This window comes from Podarcis muralis, chromosome 2 (genome assembly GCF_964188315.1).
Source record: "Podarcis muralis chromosome 2, rPodMur119.hap1.1, whole genome shotgun sequence".
Taxonomy (NCBI): domain Eukaryota; kingdom Metazoa; phylum Chordata; class Lepidosauria; order Squamata; family Lacertidae; genus Podarcis; species Podarcis muralis.
In genome coordinates, this window is record NC_135656.1 from 36,957 (window position 1) to 53,250 (window position 16,294).

The following is a 16,294-nucleotide window of genomic DNA, read 5'->3' on the forward strand; positions in this document are numbered from 1 at the left end:
TTGCATTTCCAACAAACATTTGAAGCAGTTCTAACCCTCCATAATTTTTCCCAAGATGAAAATTGGATATTATGCCCAATATCTTGTGCCAAATATATCATTACCGATTTAACTTTTTCATCTTTGGTATGCCACTTTAGCAACAATTTATACATTTTAGAAAGTAACCACATTATTTTCCATTAAAGATTTTTCAAACCTTGAAATTTCTTTACTGAATCCAATTTTCTTATCTATTTTAAACACATCATTTAATTGATATTGCAACCAGTCTGTTACTGTCTTATATCCTCAAAACTTTTTCAATTTCAATTGTTGCTCTACTTCCATAAGCAACTCTCTATAGGTTGCTGTCAGAGCTGCCTCCAGGTCCCAGCTCACAGAGGACCAACGCTAGCCGGTAGTAATGTACAAAAGTCTTTATTGAAGTACAGTTTCCATTTTCAAGCCGCAGCGCGCAGCTCTACGTCTTAGAAGCTAGACCGGCGAAGCTCCGTCTGAGTCTCCACCCCCTGTACACCAGTTTAAGACTCTAACCTTACTCCACCTCTTCCGTCTCTCCTTTCTCCTCTGGGTCCTTCTGCCCCCCGGGGTCTCCTCCTTTCTGGACTCTTCTGACGCTGACGCTGACCCCCCTGACTCCTGTCCCTCCTTTCCGCGGGCTTTAGGACCTGGCTCCCTATCCGGGCTACCAACTGCGCCGCCCTCCTGTACATTTGAACTTGGCGCGCGCGCCCAGCCTCCAACCTTCCTCTTGACCGTTTCCTCGCTCTCCGATGGAGGCGTGGCCAATCCTGACTCATCTCCTCCCACTGGCGGTGAGCCGCCTGATCCCGATACCTGGGACTCCTCCCCCCTACTGCGCTCTGGTGGGGAAGCTGGTCCTGATTTCCAACTGCTGCTCTCTGAGTCCCCTCTGGCCCCTTCTTCCTGGGGTGTCCCCCTAGGCACCCCCCTTGCTCTGACCATGGGAGCCCCTTTCTGTGAATCTTCCGATTCGCTGGAAAGACTCAGAGACCTCGGGCCGCTGTCATCGCTAACATTTCCTTCGGATTCCTCCCCCTCGCTCTCTATTTCCTCCCTTTCCTGTGCCTCTGCTCCTGAGCCCCTGACAGTTGCCCATTCATTTTTTGCATTAGTCTTTCTCAGGGATATCGCTTCCCTGGGGAAAGCCACCATGATGTCTTCTGCTCCAACAAGTTTTTATATTTTCCCCATAAATTGCTTTTTTTACCAAATGTTTCAATAACCATTTATGCATTTTGGTCTTCTCATACCTTAGATGTGCATCTATCTGCTATCATGACCCTCATAGTCTAGAATATCTGTATTTTTAAAAAGTTATCCATTCCTATAGCCAGTAGGGACATGACACCTCATAATATAATTTCAAATTCGGTAGAGAGAAGCCACCTCTTTCTTTACTATCTGTTAATAGTTTGTATTTAATCTTTGGTTTCTTCCCCTGCCAGATGAATTTAGATACATCTTTTTGCCATTGTTTGAAGCTCCACTGACCACAGGTATTGTTTGAAATAAAAATAACATTCTTGGCAATACTGTTGTCAGGGCTGCCCCAGGTCCCAGCTCACAAGAGACCAACGCCAAGTCCAGTTTATATACAAAGATGTTTATTGCAGTGTATTGTACGCTCCACAGCCGAGGCGCGCAGCCCCACGTCTGTTATGCTTGGACCGCTGAAGTCCCCTCTGAGTCAGTCCCTCCTCTGCACCAGTTTAAGAGGCTTGTGCTGCTCCACCTCTTCCTTTCTTTCCTTTTCCGCAGGGTCTTCCTGCCCCCTGGGGTTTCGCCCCTCCTGGATTCCCCTGACGCGGAATCCCCAGACAGCTCTTCCCCCCTCCTGCGTGCTTTGGGACCTGGCTCCTCCTCCGGGCTCCCTGTTCTTCCGCGCGCCTCCACATTTGAACTTGGCGCGCGTTCGCAACCTCTAACCTTCCTCTTGACAGTTACACTACTCCCTGCACTACTCCCCTCCCTTTCCGGGACGATGTCTTGCTCCGATCTCCCCTCCCTCTCTGCTTTCGGACCTGCTTCCCCTGTCACTCTGGAATCTCCACCCCCTTCACTGCGCTCTGGCGGAGAAGCCGGTCCCGACTCCCAGCTCCCACTTTGGGTTCCCCCGCTGGTCCCCTGCTCCTGACGAGTCCCCCCTGTGACTCCCCTTGGCCTGACCACAGGCGCCCCCTTCTGGGAATCCTCCGATTCACTTGAAAGACTCATGGAATCCCTCAAGTCATTGTCATCCTCTTCCTCGCTGTCCTGGGATTCTTCCCCCTTGCTCTCCGTCTCCTCCCTCACCTGTGCCTCTGTCCCTGAACCCCTGACAACTGTACATTCATTTTCATAACTGAAATTCTTCCCCAAAATTCATCCTTCCCCAGACATCCGTAATTTCTTTATCTCTTTCCACGTTGTTACATACCTATCCTTAAAAATATTTATATTCTTGACTGTTAGCCATGCCTTCCCCTTTCCCCTCAATTATCAATTGTGTTGCTACTTGTAGCTCATTTTTATTTTGTTCTGTCATATTTACAGCAGTACCCTAACTTCCGAGCAGACGTGCTGTTTGCGCTGGAATTGCTGGATAAAGACTTTAGAGATGAGCAAGAGAAGGTGGGGTTTATCTTATCTCATTTGCATGGAGAAGCTAAAGCGTGGCTGCGCAATCTGTGGAGAGATAAGGATCCGGCGTTCCGAAGTGCGGATGCCTTCATTAAAGCGATGGATTCGTGTTTTTTATCAAATATAGACATTGATATCGCCAGAAAAGAGATACATGGGCTGAAACAAGGGAGAGCCACTGTAAGGCAGTATCATTCCCGCTTTTTTGCATTGGTCAATGCGCTGGGATGGGAGAAAGATTCAGCTGCAGTCAGAGACCTTTTCTGGGAAGGGTTGAATGGAGCTGTGAAAGACGAAATTGCAAGGGGGGAGAGACCCCAGAGCACTCAGGAAGTTATTCAGAGGGCGCTGACAATTGGGGTGCGCCTGGAAGAACGTCCATGGAGGAAAGAAGAAGGGCGTTGGGGAAGCACGCCAGCGAGAGCACCTCCCCTCTTTCCCAAGGATGCAGCGCGTGCGCAATCCACGCCTCCGCTGGGAGGGGGAGAGGAACCGATGGAGATTGGAGGCGCCAGGGCTCAGTCAGCAACCAGAGCCCTAACACCGGGAGCAGTCAAAGCGAAGCCTCCTAGAGGGAACAGGAAGTGCTACATCTGCGACAGTGCTCAGCACATGGCGAAAGAGTGTCCCCAGAGGGTCCACAAGCACACTGCAGCCTCCGCAACAGTAACAGAAGCAACTCAGCAGAGAGAACCACAGCAGGGAAACGACGGAGTCTGGCTGGAGGCAGAGGCACTGGGACCCAGCCAGACGAGTCAGTGAAGCAGTCCCCAGAAATTTTGCAGCCCACAGACCGTCTCCCGCCCAAACCAGTGGTGCAGCTCACCGCATTGCTCCAGCTACCCAATGGACTCACACTGGAAGTGCCAATTACCATTGACTCTGGTAGTAACGCAGACTTTATAGGACTGGATTTCACTAAGCAACACAGCATAGCGCTACTGCCAGCCACGCTGCCCCTGAAGGTTGTCACGGTGGATGGCAGGGAATTGCTGGGGGGGCAGGTGGTGAAGCAAACGCCCCCGATGGTGATGCAAATTGGAAATCACCGGGAAGTCATCAGCTTCAATGTCACCCAACTGTCAGACACGCCTGTAGTATTGGGCATGAGTTGGCTGCACAGGCACAGCCCAGCATTGGCTTGGTACCAGCGCCAACTGACTTTCGGCTCCTCCTACTGTGCAGAACACTGCATTCTGCCTAGCCCGGAAGGGGAAGAGGATGACCCACTGCTACAATTAGGCACGCTGCAAGCAGTGCCCCACATGTACGCAGCGTTTTTGGAGGTTTTCTGCGAGAAGGAAGCGGACAAGCTACCTCCCCACAGGTCCTATGACTGCAAGATTGACCTCCTGCCGGGGGCGACGCTGCCGACCGGGAAACTGTATTCCATGTCTGAAGACGAACTGCAGGAACTCAGGGAGTTCATAGATCACAACTTGAAGCACGGTTTCATCCGGGAGTCCAAGGCAGTGGGGGGCAGTCCCGTATTCTTTGTGAAGAAAAAAGAGACGCCCCCAAAAAGGCTTGTGGTAGACTATCGAATTTTGAACTCGAAAACCAAGCCCACGGCCTTCCCCATGCCCAAAATCGACGACCTGCTCGCGACGGTGAGAAAAGGACGCGTTTTCACCAAGTTGGATCTGCGAGGGGCGTACAACCTTATTCGTATACGGGAGGGCGACGAGTGGAAGACGGCCATGTTCACACCCCTGGGCACCTATGAATACAGAGTTATGCCGTTTGGATTACAAAATGGCTCCCACTGTTTTCAAGCCTTCATGCATCACGTGTTAGCGGGACTCCTCTACAAGAAGTGCGTCTGCTTCCTGGACGACATCCTGATATTTTCAGAATCGCAGGAGGTTCAGGAGCAGAGGGACAGGAAAGGGAGGAATTAGAGACCGAGGGAGAGGATTCTGAGGGGGAAGTCAGCGATGATAGCCATCCGAGGTCTCTAAGTCTCTCCAGTGAATCAGAGGATTCACAGAAAGGGGCTCCAGTGGTCAGAGCCAGGGGGTTGCCAGAGGGAACACCCCAGGAAGGAGGGGCCAGAGGGGACTCAGAGAGCAGCAGCTGGAAATCGGGACCAGCTTCTCCACCGGAGAGCAGTAAGGGGGAGGAGTCCCAAACATCGGCAGCAGGCAGCCTTCCGTCAGCGGAAGGACAGGAGTCAGGGTTAGCCACGCCTGCATCAGAGAGCGAGGTAACGGTCAAAAGGAAGGTCAGGGGCAGCGCGCGCGCGCCAAGTTCAAATGTACAAGAGGGGGGCGCAATGGGCAGTCCGGAGAGAGAGCCGGGTCCCAAAGCCCGCCGGAGAGAAGGGGAGGAGTCCGAAGGGTCCGCTTCCGAGGCATCCAGGAAGGAAGGCACCCAGGGGGGTAGTAGGACCCAGAGGAGGAAGGAGAAACGTAGAAGGTGGAGTAAGGCTAGAGTCTTAAGCTGGTGTACAGGGGGCGGAGACTCAGACGAGGCTTCGCTGGTCTAGGGTCTAGACGTAGAGACGCACGCTAGAGTCTGAAAATGGGAACTAAACTTCAATAAAGACTTTTGTACAGTTCTGCTGGCTAGCGTTGGTCTTCTGTGAGCTGAGACCTGGAGGCAGTCTCTGACAACGAGAGAGACGTCAAGGAAGTTCTGCAGAGACTACAGCAGCACAGACTGTACGCCAAGCTGGAGAAGTGCCAGTTCGACATGACGGAGGTGGATTTCCTGGGCTACAAATTATCGGACAAGGGGCTCGCCATGGACAGCGCCAAGGTTCGCTCAGTGTTGGACTGGAAGAGCCCGCGCAATCGGAAGGAGGTCCAGCGGTTTGTCGGCTTTGCAAACTTTTATCGCAAGTTCATCAAGGGGTTCGCTATGCAGGCGGCGGCCATTACCGACACGCTCAGCTCCAAGAAGAAGAAGTTCATCTGGACGGAGCGGGCGGAGCAGTCCTTTCAGAAACTCAAGTGTCTCTTCTCGTCCGAAGAGCAGCTACTGCATGTGAATCCCAGCAGACCGATGAGGGTTGAAACGGACGCCTCAAACAGGGCTGTGGGAGCAGTCCTGTTGCAGCAAGACCCGCATGGGGACTGGAGGCCGTGCGCCTTCTACTCCAGGAAGCTCAGCAAGTCGGAGCAGAACTACACCATCTGGGACAGGGAGTTGCTAGCCATTCATGCAGCATTCAAGGCGTGGCGGCACTTCCTTATCAGAGCCAAACACACAGTGCAGGTACGCACAGACCATAAGAACCTGGAGTACTGGCGCACGGCTAGGTTCCTGAACCAGAGGCACATACGCTGGGCGGAGTTCTTTGCGGATTTCGACTTCAGGATAGAGTACATCCCAGGCGACAACAACGTCATGGCGGATGCACTGTCCAGGAAGCCGCAATACCTCGAGGAGGCGGCACCAGCGGCAGCCAAGCACATTTTCGCACCGAAAGCGTGGGCGTGCGCTTCGGCAACCGTGGACCTGGATGCGGTACGTCGCGCGCTGCAGGAGGACTCCTTCGCACAAGCCAAGATGGAGGAGGTGCACAGGGGCACGGCGAAGGATGATGAGTTCCAGATACGCGACGGATTGCTCATCCGCAAAGGGGCCCTCTACGTACCGGGAGACGACCTCCGCGCGAAGGTACTACAACAGTTGCACGACGCACCCACCGCCGGGCACTTTGGCAAAGAGAAGACTGTAGAATTAGTAGCCAGAGACTTTTGGTGGCCCAAGATGCGGGGGGAAGTCGCAGACTACGTCTCGAGGTGCGACACCTGCCAAAGGGCCAAGCCAGTGCACAAACCGCCGGCGGGACTGCTGGAACCGCTGCAGACACCGCTCGAACCGTGGGAGAGGGTGGCCCTGGACTTTGTCACGGATCTACCCAGCTCGAGGGGCAAGACAGCAGTGCTAGTGGTGGTGGACATGTTCACCAAAATGCCCCACTTCATTCCGTGCGCGAAGGTGGCCACAGCGGAACAGACCGCCAAACTGTTCATAGACCACGTGTTCAAGGTTCACGGTCTACCACAGTCTATCCTGTCCGACCGGGGGCGGCAGTTCATCTCGAACTTCTGGCAGAAGCTGATGGGCATCCTGAACGTCAAGATCAACCTAGCGTCGGTGAGACACCCGCAGACCAACGGACAAGCGGAGCAGGTCAACGCCATCATGCAGCAGTACCTGAGATGCTACGCGAATCAGCAGCCTGCAACATGGGTGGACTACCTGCCGCTCGCCGAGTTCGCCTACAACAACACGAAGCACGTGTCCACGGGGGTGACACCGTTCTTCGCCAGCAATGGGAGGCATCCCAGAACCTTCCCGGGATTAGAGAGAGTGGGGGAGGGGGAGCCACAGGCAGCGGATGCCTTCGCGTCAGAGTTGCAGGAGGTCCACGAACAGCTTCGAAGGCAGTTAGAACTAGCAAAGCACGCATACAAACTGCAGGCTGACAGACACAGAAGGGTTGGGGAGGACATACAGGTGTGAGACTGGGTTTGGTTAGCAGCCCAGGCAGTGCCGGCCAGATCGTTAGCGAAGAAGAAGCTCGGACATAAGCAGCTAGGGCCTTACCAAGTCGAGGCACAGGTCAATCCAGTGGCATTCCGGTTGACACTTCTGGAGGGGTCCAGAATGCACCCGGTCTTCCATAGATCAGTGCGCACGCCCTACAAGGCACCTCACAGATTTCAGGAGCCAGGGACGGCACCAGACCCGCTCAGGGAGGCTCCCACAAGGGGGAGGTCGCCAAGGGGGGAGCCCATCAACGAGGTCACAGAGATTTTAGACTCGAGATGGGGGGAAGAGGGGGTTGAGTATCTTCTCGCCAGAGAAGGTACCCCGGCCAGCGCCAACAGTTGGGTGCCGGACTATGCTTTGGAGGAACCTCTGCTCAAAGACGAGTTTCATGCCCTTTTCCCACACAGGCCCATGCCAGCCGAGTATTTCGACGACTGGCTTTTCACACCCAAACTTTCAGCCAGCACGTTCCAGGGGTTCGCCTCGGACGAGGAACCGGCACTAGACACACGTTCCCCGGAGGGATCACGCCTCAGACCGCTCTTATTGGTGGGACGATCGACCAGAGGAGCAGTGGCGCAGGAAGTGGCTGGGGGGTCCTGGGCAGGCAACGTCCACAGAGGAGACCGGGGGAGAGACGGACATGGACGTGTTGGGGGAGGACCTTGGGTTCGAGCACGGAGGCAAAGAGATGGAAGCAGAGGAGATCGACGTCGGCGAGAGCATGGAGGACGAGCCGGACTTATCCGGCTGGATGCACGCCACGGGGGACGAACTGTATCCGGCACTCACCCCCACAAGGACGGAGCACCCAGTACCCACACCTGAAGGAGGGGAGGGGGGAAGGGGGGGCTTCGAGGGGGGGATGGATGTCAGGGGCTCAGGAGCAGAGGCACAGGAAAGGGAGGAAATAGAGAGCGAGGGGGAGGAATCCGAAGGAAATGTTAGCGATGACAGCGGCCCGAGGTCTCTGAGTCTTTCCAGCGAATCGGAAGATTCACAGAAAGGGGCTCCCATGGTCAGAGCAAGGGGGACACCCCAGGAAGAAGGGGCCAGAGGGGACTCAGAGAGCAGCAGTTGGAAATCAGGACCAGCTTCCCCACCAGAGCGCAGTAGGGGGGAGGAGTCCCAGGTATCGGGATCAGGCGGCTCACCGCCAGCGGGAGGAGATGAGTCAGGATTGGCCACGCCTCCATCGGAGAGTGAGGAAACGGTCAAGAGGAAGGTTGGAGGCTGGGCGCGCGCGCCAAGTTCAAATGTACAGGAGGGCGGCGCAGTTGGTAGCCCGGATAGGGAGCCAGGTCCTAAAGCCCGCAGAAAGGAGGGAGGAGACTCAGGGGGGTCAGCGTCAGAAGAGTCCAGAAAGGAGGAGACCCCGGGGGGCAGAAGGACCCAGAGGAGAAAGGAGAGACGGAAGAGGTGGAGTAAGGTTAGAGTCTTAAACTAGTGTACAGGGGGTGGAGACTCAGACGGAGCTTCGCCGGTCTAGCTTCTAAGACGTAGAGCTGGGCGCTGCGGCTTGAAAATGGAAACTGTACTTCAATAAAGACTTTTGTACATTACTACCGGCTAGCGTTGGTCCTCTGTGAGCTGGGACCTGGAGGCAGCTCTGACAATACCTATCCTTAAAAATATTTATATTCTTGACTGTTAGCCATGCCTTCCCCTTTCCCCTCAATTATCAATTGTGTTGCTACTTGTAGCTCATTTTTATTTTGTTCTGTCATATTTTTCACCAGTAGGTTTGTTTTATTTTTATTTAACTTGAATCCTGCCACCTGTCCGACCTCAGATATTGTGTATATTTGGTATACTCGCCAACAGGTTTCCTACAAGGTCATCTGCAAATGATCTCCTTTTATTTGCTGTGCACCCATCTGTTATACCTTTTATTTCTTCATCAGATCTTTTGTTCCTTGCCAGGGTCTCTAATACAAATATACAATAAACAATAAAATAAACAGTAACTAAAAAAAACAATAACAGTGACAGGGGTCAACCCTATCTTGTCCCTTTTGTAATTTTACATTATTCTGTGCCTCATTACATCAATACATCAAGCCCAAATAGGCTCACCACCCAAGCGGGGTGGGGGCGGGAAGTCAATCCTGGCTTTCAGAATGTAGTGATAAGACCATGGCACTTCCACAAGTGAGGACATGATCCTCACCAAAAATCATACTATACCCACACCAAAAATCAAATCCAGCATGTGGTGAGAGCCCTAATATTGCCATGGAAGACACCAGGTCCAGAGCCTGTGAGGAGGGGGTGGCATCAGCATGGACATTGAAGTCCCCCAAAACCTCCAAGACCCAGCCTGCCACCACATCCAACAGGCCTGACAGGGTGGCTACTGGTGGTTGGTACACCAGCCAGACAGCCAAGCTCTCCTTTGTGCCCCACACTAGGCCAGCACATTCAATGCTGGAGATTGATGGTGATGGCAGAGCCCTGAAAGAGCAATCCTTCTGGATTAACAACGCTAACCCTCCCCCCCGACCCACAGTCCCCGATTGGTGGAGGATGGAGAAACCTGGTGGTGACATCTCATAAAAGGTGATGTCAGAGACTGCCTCCCGGTCTCAGCTCACAGAAGACCAACGCTAGCCATTAGAACTGTACAGAAGTCTTTATTGGCATTTAGTTTCCATTTCCAAACACTAGCGTGCGTCTCTACGTCTAAACCCTAGACCAGCGAAGCCTCGTCTGAGTCTCCGCCCCCTGTACACCAGCTTAAGACTCTAGCCTTACTCCACCTTCTACGTTTCTCCTTCCTCCTCTGGGTCCTACTACCCCCCTGGGTGCCTTCTTTCCGGGATGCCTCGGAAGCGGACCCTTCGGACTCCTCCCCTTCTCTCCGGCGGGCTTTGGGACCCGGCTCTCTCTCCGGACTGCCCATTGCGCCCCCCTCCTGTACATTTGAACTTGGCGCGCGCGCGCTGCCCCTGACCTTCCTTTTGACCGTTACCTCGCTCTCTGATGCAGGCGTGGCTAACCCTGACTCATGTCCTTCCGCTGACGGAAGGCTGCCTGCTGCCGATGTTTGGGACTCCTCCCCCTTACTGCTCTCCGGTGGGAAAGTTGGTCCCGATTTCCAGCTGCTGCTCTCTGAGTCCCCTCTGGCCCCTCCTTCCTGGGGTGTTCCCTCTGGCAACCCCCTGGCTCTGACCACTGGGGCCCCTTTCTGTGAATCCTCTGATTCACTGGAGAGACTTAGAGACCTCGGATGGCTACCCTCGCTGACTTCTCCCTCAGATTCCTCTCCCTCGGTCTCTACTTCCTCCCTCTCCTGTCCCTCTGCTCCTGAACCCCTGACATCCATCCCCCCCTCGAAGCCCCCCCTTCCCCCCTCCCCTCCTTCCGGTGCGGGTACTGGGTGCTCCGTCGTCGCGGGGGTGCTTGCCGGATACAGTTCATCCCCCATGTACTCGTCAACGTCGCTCTCCTCTGCTTCCATCTCTCTGTCTTCATGCTCGAACCCCACGTTGTCCCCCAACACGTCCATGTCCGTCTCGCCCCTCTCCCCCTCTTCGGGTGGTCCCATCCAAGGACCCCTCAGCCACTTCCTGCGCCACTGCTCCTCTGGTTGATCGTCCCACCAATACGAGTGGTCTGAGGCAGACCCCGGTGGCGAACCCACCTGAGAGCTGGGGACTGGTGCCTGTTCCTCGTCCGAGTCGAACCCCAGGAATGTGCTGGCTGAAAGAGTGGGTGTGAAAAGCCAGTCATCGAAATACTCTGCTGGCATGGGCCTGTGCGGGAAGAGGGCATGAAACTCCTCTTTGAGCAGCGGTTCCTCCAAGGCATAGTCCGGTACCCAGCTGTTGGCACTGGCCGGGGTACCCTCTCTGGCTAGGAAATATTCTACTCCCTCTTCCCCCCATCTGGAGTCCAAAATCTCTGTGACCTCATTGATGTGTCCCTTCCTAGGCGGCCCCCTCACTCTGGGCCCTTCACTGCTCTGGTCTGGTGCGGTGTCTGGCTCCTGAAACCTATGAGGTGCTTTGTAGGGCGTGAGCACCGATCTATGGAACACCGGATGCATTCTGGAACCCTCCGGAAGAGCCAACCGGAAGGCCACTGGATTGACCTGCGCCTGGACTTGGTAAGGTCCTAGCTGCTTATGTCCTAGCTTCTTCTTAGCTAATGATCTGGTCGGCACTGCTTGCGCTGCTAGCCAGACCCAGTCACCCACCTGTATGTCTTCCCCAACTCTTCTGTGTCTGTCTGCCTGCACCTTGTATGCGTGCTTTGCTAGTTCTAACTGCCTCCTGAGCTGTTCGTGGACTTCCTGCAACTCTGACGCTAAGGCTTCCGCTGCCTGTGGCTCCCCCTCCTGTACTCTCTCTAAACCCGGGAAGGTTCTGGGATGCCTCCCGTTGTTGGCGAAGAACGGCGTCACCCCCGTCGACACGTGCTTCGTATTGTTGTAAGCGAACTCGGCGAGCGGCAGGTAGTCCACCCATGTCGTGGGCTGCTGGTTGGCGTAGCATCTTAGGTAGTGCTGCATGACGGCGTTGACCCTCTCCGCTTGTCCGTTGGTCTGCGGGTGTCTCGCCGACGCTAAATTAACTTTGACGTTCAGAATGCCCATCAGCTTCTGCCAGAAGTTCGAGATGAACTGTCGCCCCCGGTCGGAAAGAATAGACCGTGGCAGACCGTGGACCTTGAACACGTGGTCTATGAACAGTTTGGCGGTCTGCTCTGCCGTGGCTACCTTCGCACACGGAATGAAGTGTGCCATCTTAGTAAACATGTCCACCACCACTAGCACTGCTGTCTTTCCCCTCGAGCTGGGCAGATCCGTGACGAAGTCCAGGGCCACCCTCTCCCACGGTTCAGACGGTGTCTGCTGCGGTTCCAGCAATCCCGCCGGCGGTCTGTGAACTGACTTGGCCCTTTGGCAGGTGTCACATCTCGAGACGTAATCCGCTACTTCCCCCCGCATCTTGGGCCACCAAAAGTCTCTGGCTACGAGTTCGACAGTCTTTTCTTTGCCAAAGTGCCCTGCGGTGGGAGCGTCGTGTAGCTGCTGCAGGACCCTTGCGCGGAGGTCATCTCCCGGCACATAGAGTGCTCCCTTGTGGAGGAGCAACCCATCGCGAATCTGGAACTCGTCGGCCCTCGCTGTGCCTCTGTGCACCTCCTCCATCTTGGCCCGTGCGAAGGGGTCTTCCCGCAGCGCGCGACGTACGGCGTCCAGGTCCACGGTTGCCGACGCGCATGCCCACGCTTCCGGTGCGAAAATGTGCTTGGCCGCCGACGGTGCCACCTCCTCCAGGTATTGCGGCTTTCTGGACAATGCATCCGCCATCACGTTGTTGTCGCCTGGGATGTACTCTATCTTGAAGTCGAAGTCCGCGAAGAACTCTGCCCATCTAATGTGTCTCTGGTTGAGGAACCTAGCCGTGCGCCAGTACTCCAGATTCTTGTGGTCCGTGTGGACCTGCACTGTATGTCTGGCTCCGATGAGGAAGTGCCTCCATGCCTTGAATGCTGCATGTATGGCTAGCAACTCCCTGTCCCAGATAGTGTAATTCTGCTCCGACTTGCTGAGCTTCCTCGAGTAGAAGGCGCACGGCCTCCAGTCCCCCTGCTGGTCTTGTTGCAACAGGACAGCTCCCACGGCTCTGTCTGAGGCGTCCGTCTCCACCCTCATGGGTCTGCTGGGATTCACATGCAGCAGCTGCTCTTCGGACGCGAAGAGACGCTTGAGTTTCTGAAAGGACTGCTCCGCTTGCTCCGTCCAGATGAATTTCTTCTTCTTGGAGCTGAGCGTGTCGGTGATGGCCGCTGTCTGCATGGCAAATCCCTTGATGAACTTGCGGTAAAAGTTGGCAAAGCCGACAAACCGCTGGACTTCCTTCCGATTGCGTGGGCTGTTCCAGTCCAAAACTGCGCGAACCTTGGCGCTGTCCATGGCGAGCCCCTTGTCCGACAACTTGTAGCCCAGGAAATCCACCTCCGTCACGTCGAACTGGCACTTCTCCAGTTTGGCGTACAGCCTGTGCTCCTTCAGTCTCTGCAGAACCTCCCTGACATCCCTCTCGTGCGCCTCTCGCGATTCTGAAAAAATCAGGATGTCGTCCAGGAAGCATACGCACTTCTTGTAAAGGAGCCCCGCCAGCACGTGATGCATGAAGGCTTGGAAAGTGTGAGAGCCATTTTGTAATCCGAAGGGCATAACTCTGTATTCGTAGGTGCCCAGTGGCGTGAACATGGCCGTCTTCCACTCGTCTCCGTCGCGCATGCGAATCAGGTTGTACGCGCCACGTAGATCCAGCTTGGTGAAAACGCGTCCTTTCCGCACCGTCGCGAGCAGGTCGTCTATCTTGGGCATGGGGAAAGCTGAGGGCTTGGTTTTCGAATTCAAGATTCTGAAGTCCACCACCAATCTTTTTTGGGGCGTATCCCGCTTCTTCACAAAGAATACGGGACTGCCTCCCACCGCTTTCGACTCCCGGATGAACCCGCGCTTCAAATTGTGATCTATGAACTCCCTGAGTTCTTGCAGTTCATCCTCAGACATGGAGTACAGTTTCCCAGTTGGCAGCGTCGCCCCCGGCAGGAGGTCAATCTTGCAATCATAGGGTCTGTGAGGGGGTAGCTTGTCCGCCTCCTTCTCGCAGAATACCTCCAAAAACTCCGCATACTTGTGGGGTACTGCTTGCAGCGTGCCCAACTGCAACTGCGGGTCCTCCTCTTCCCCTTCCGGGCTGGGTATAATGCAGTGTTCTGCACAGTAGGAGGAGCCAAAAGTCAGGTGGCGCTGGTACCACGCCAATGCTGGGCTGTGCCTGTGCAGCCAACTCATGCCTAATACTATAGGCGTGTCGGACAGCTGGGTGACATTGAAACTGATGACTTCCCGTGATTCCCAATCTGCATCACCATAGGCGGCGTCTGCTGCACCACCTGCCCCCCTAGCAGTTCCCTGCCATCCACCGTGACAACCTTCAGGGGCAGTGTGGCTGGCAGTAATGCTACGTTGTGTTGTTGAATGAACTCCAATCCTATAAAGTCTGCGTTACTGCCAGAGTCAATTGTAATAGGCACTTCTAAGGTGAGTCCATTGGGCAGCTGAAGCGATGCGGTTAGCTGCACCACTGGCTTGGGCGGGAGGGGGTCTGTGGGCTGCAAAATCTCTGGGGACTTCCTCACTGACTCGTCTGGCTGGGCCCCAGTGCCTCCTCTTCCAGCCAGACCTGGTCTTTTCCCTGCTGTGGTGCTCTCTGCTGAGTTGTTTCCAACACTGTCACTGAAGCTGCAGTGTGCTTGAAACTCCTCTGGGGACACTCTTTCGCCATGTGCTCTGCACTCTCACATATATAACACTTCCTGTTCCTTCTAGGCAGCTTCGATTTTACTGCTCCCGGCGTTAAGGCTCTGGTAGCTGAGTGAGCCCTAGCACCGCCAATCTCCATCTGCTCCTCGCCCCCTCCCTGTGGAGGCGTGGACTGCGCACGCGCTGCCTCTCTGGGCAAGAGGGAGGGCACTCTCGCTGGTGAACGTCCCCAACGCCCTTCTTCTTTGCTCCACGGACGTTCTTCCTGCCTCACCCCAATAGACAACGCTCTTTCAACCACTTGCTGAGTGGTGGTGGGTCTCTCTCCCCTTGCCATCTCATCCTTGATCTGTGCATTCAGACCCTCCCAAAAAAGGTCTCTAACCGGCGGAGAATCCTTATCCCAATTCAGCGCGTTGACCAATGCAAAAAACCGGGAATGATACTGCCTTACGCTGGCTTTCCCTTGTCTTAGCCCAAATATGTCCCTCCGGGCAATGTCCAGGTCTATTTTGGATAAGAAACAGGAGTCCATCGCCTTAATGAACGCATCTGCGCTTTGGAGCGCTGCATCCTTATCTCTCCACAGGTTGCACAGCCATGATTTCGCGTCCCCATGCAAATGAGACAAAATAAACCCCACTTTTTCCCTCTCATCTCTAAAGTCTCTTTCCAGCAGCTGCAGCGCAAACAGCACATCTGCTCGGAAATTGGGGTACTGCTGCAAATTCCCATCAAAATGAGATACAATGCTGCCTCCTCTCTTCCCCAAACCGATCCCCTCGGACCTGGGTGCTGGGATCCCCTGCTTTACAAGCCCTTCCAACCTGGCTTGAAGATCTCTGCATGCAGCTGCCGCTTCCTCCTCTCTCTTCCTGGATGCGATTATTTCAGCGTTGAGTAGCGTCACCGCTTCTTGCAGGGAAGCTATTTTCTGTTCTGTAGTCATCTTGCCTGACTCTTGTGAGCTCGCAAGGCACCAGTCTTCCACCCTCCCTGCCTCGCTTCCTTAGCGATGCTTGAGGCGAAGAAAACCGATGATAACTGGAGACGAGGCTTACTGTCAGAGACTGCCTCCCGGTCTCAGCTCACAGAAGACCAACGCTAGCCATTAGAACTGTACAGAAGTCTTTATTGGCATTTAGTTTCCATTTCCAAACACTAGCGTGCGTCTCTACGTCTAAACCCTAGACCAGCGAAGCCTCGTCTGAGTCTCCGCCCCCTGTACACCAGCTTAAGACTCTAGCCTTACTCCACCTTCTACGTTTCTCCTTCCTCCTCTGGGTCCTACTACCCCCCTGGGTGCCTTCTTTCCGGGATGCCTCGGAAGCGGACCCTTCGGACTCCTCCCCTTCTCTCCGGCGGGCTTTGGGACCCGGCTCTCTCTCCGGACTGCCCATTGCGCCCCCCTCCTGTACATTTGAACTTGGCGCGCGCGCGCTGCCCCTGACCTTCCTTTTGACCGTTACCTCGCTCTCTGATGCAGGCGTGGCTAACCCTGACTCATGTCCTTCCGCTGACGGAAGGCTGCCTGCTGCCGATGTTTGGGACTCCTCCCCCTTACTGCTCTCCGGTGGGAAAGTTGGTCCCGATTTCCAGCTGCTGCTCTCTGAGTCCCCTCTGGCCCCTCCTTCCTGGGGTGTTCCCTCTGGCAACCCCCTGGCTCTGACCACTGGGGCCCCTTTCTGTGAATCCTCTGATTCACTGGAGAGACTTAGAGACCTCGGATGGCTACCCTCGCTGACTTCTCCCTCAGATTCCTCTCCCTCGGTCTCTACTTCCTCCCTCTCCTGTCCCTCTGCTCCTGAACCCCTGACAGGTGAATACTTCGCCTTCGTGCACCCAGGTCTCTGT

At 54.9% G+C, this 16,294-nt stretch overlaps 1 long non-coding RNA gene across 5 annotated transcripts in view; it reads left to right on the top strand.

Annotated features, from left to right (window-relative positions):
- LOC114589733 (uncharacterized) overlaps nucleotides 1-16,294 on the top strand; it is a 66,086-nt gene that overhangs the window by 3,314 nt on the left and 46,478 nt on the right. For all 5 annotated transcript variants that reach the window (XR_013391716.1, XR_013391715.1, XR_013391719.1 and 2 more), the window contains exon 2: nucleotides 11,086-11,260. This is a non-coding gene — a long non-coding RNA (uncharacterized LOC114589733). The remainder of the gene's footprint in view (nucleotides 1-11,085; nucleotides 11,261-16,294) is intronic.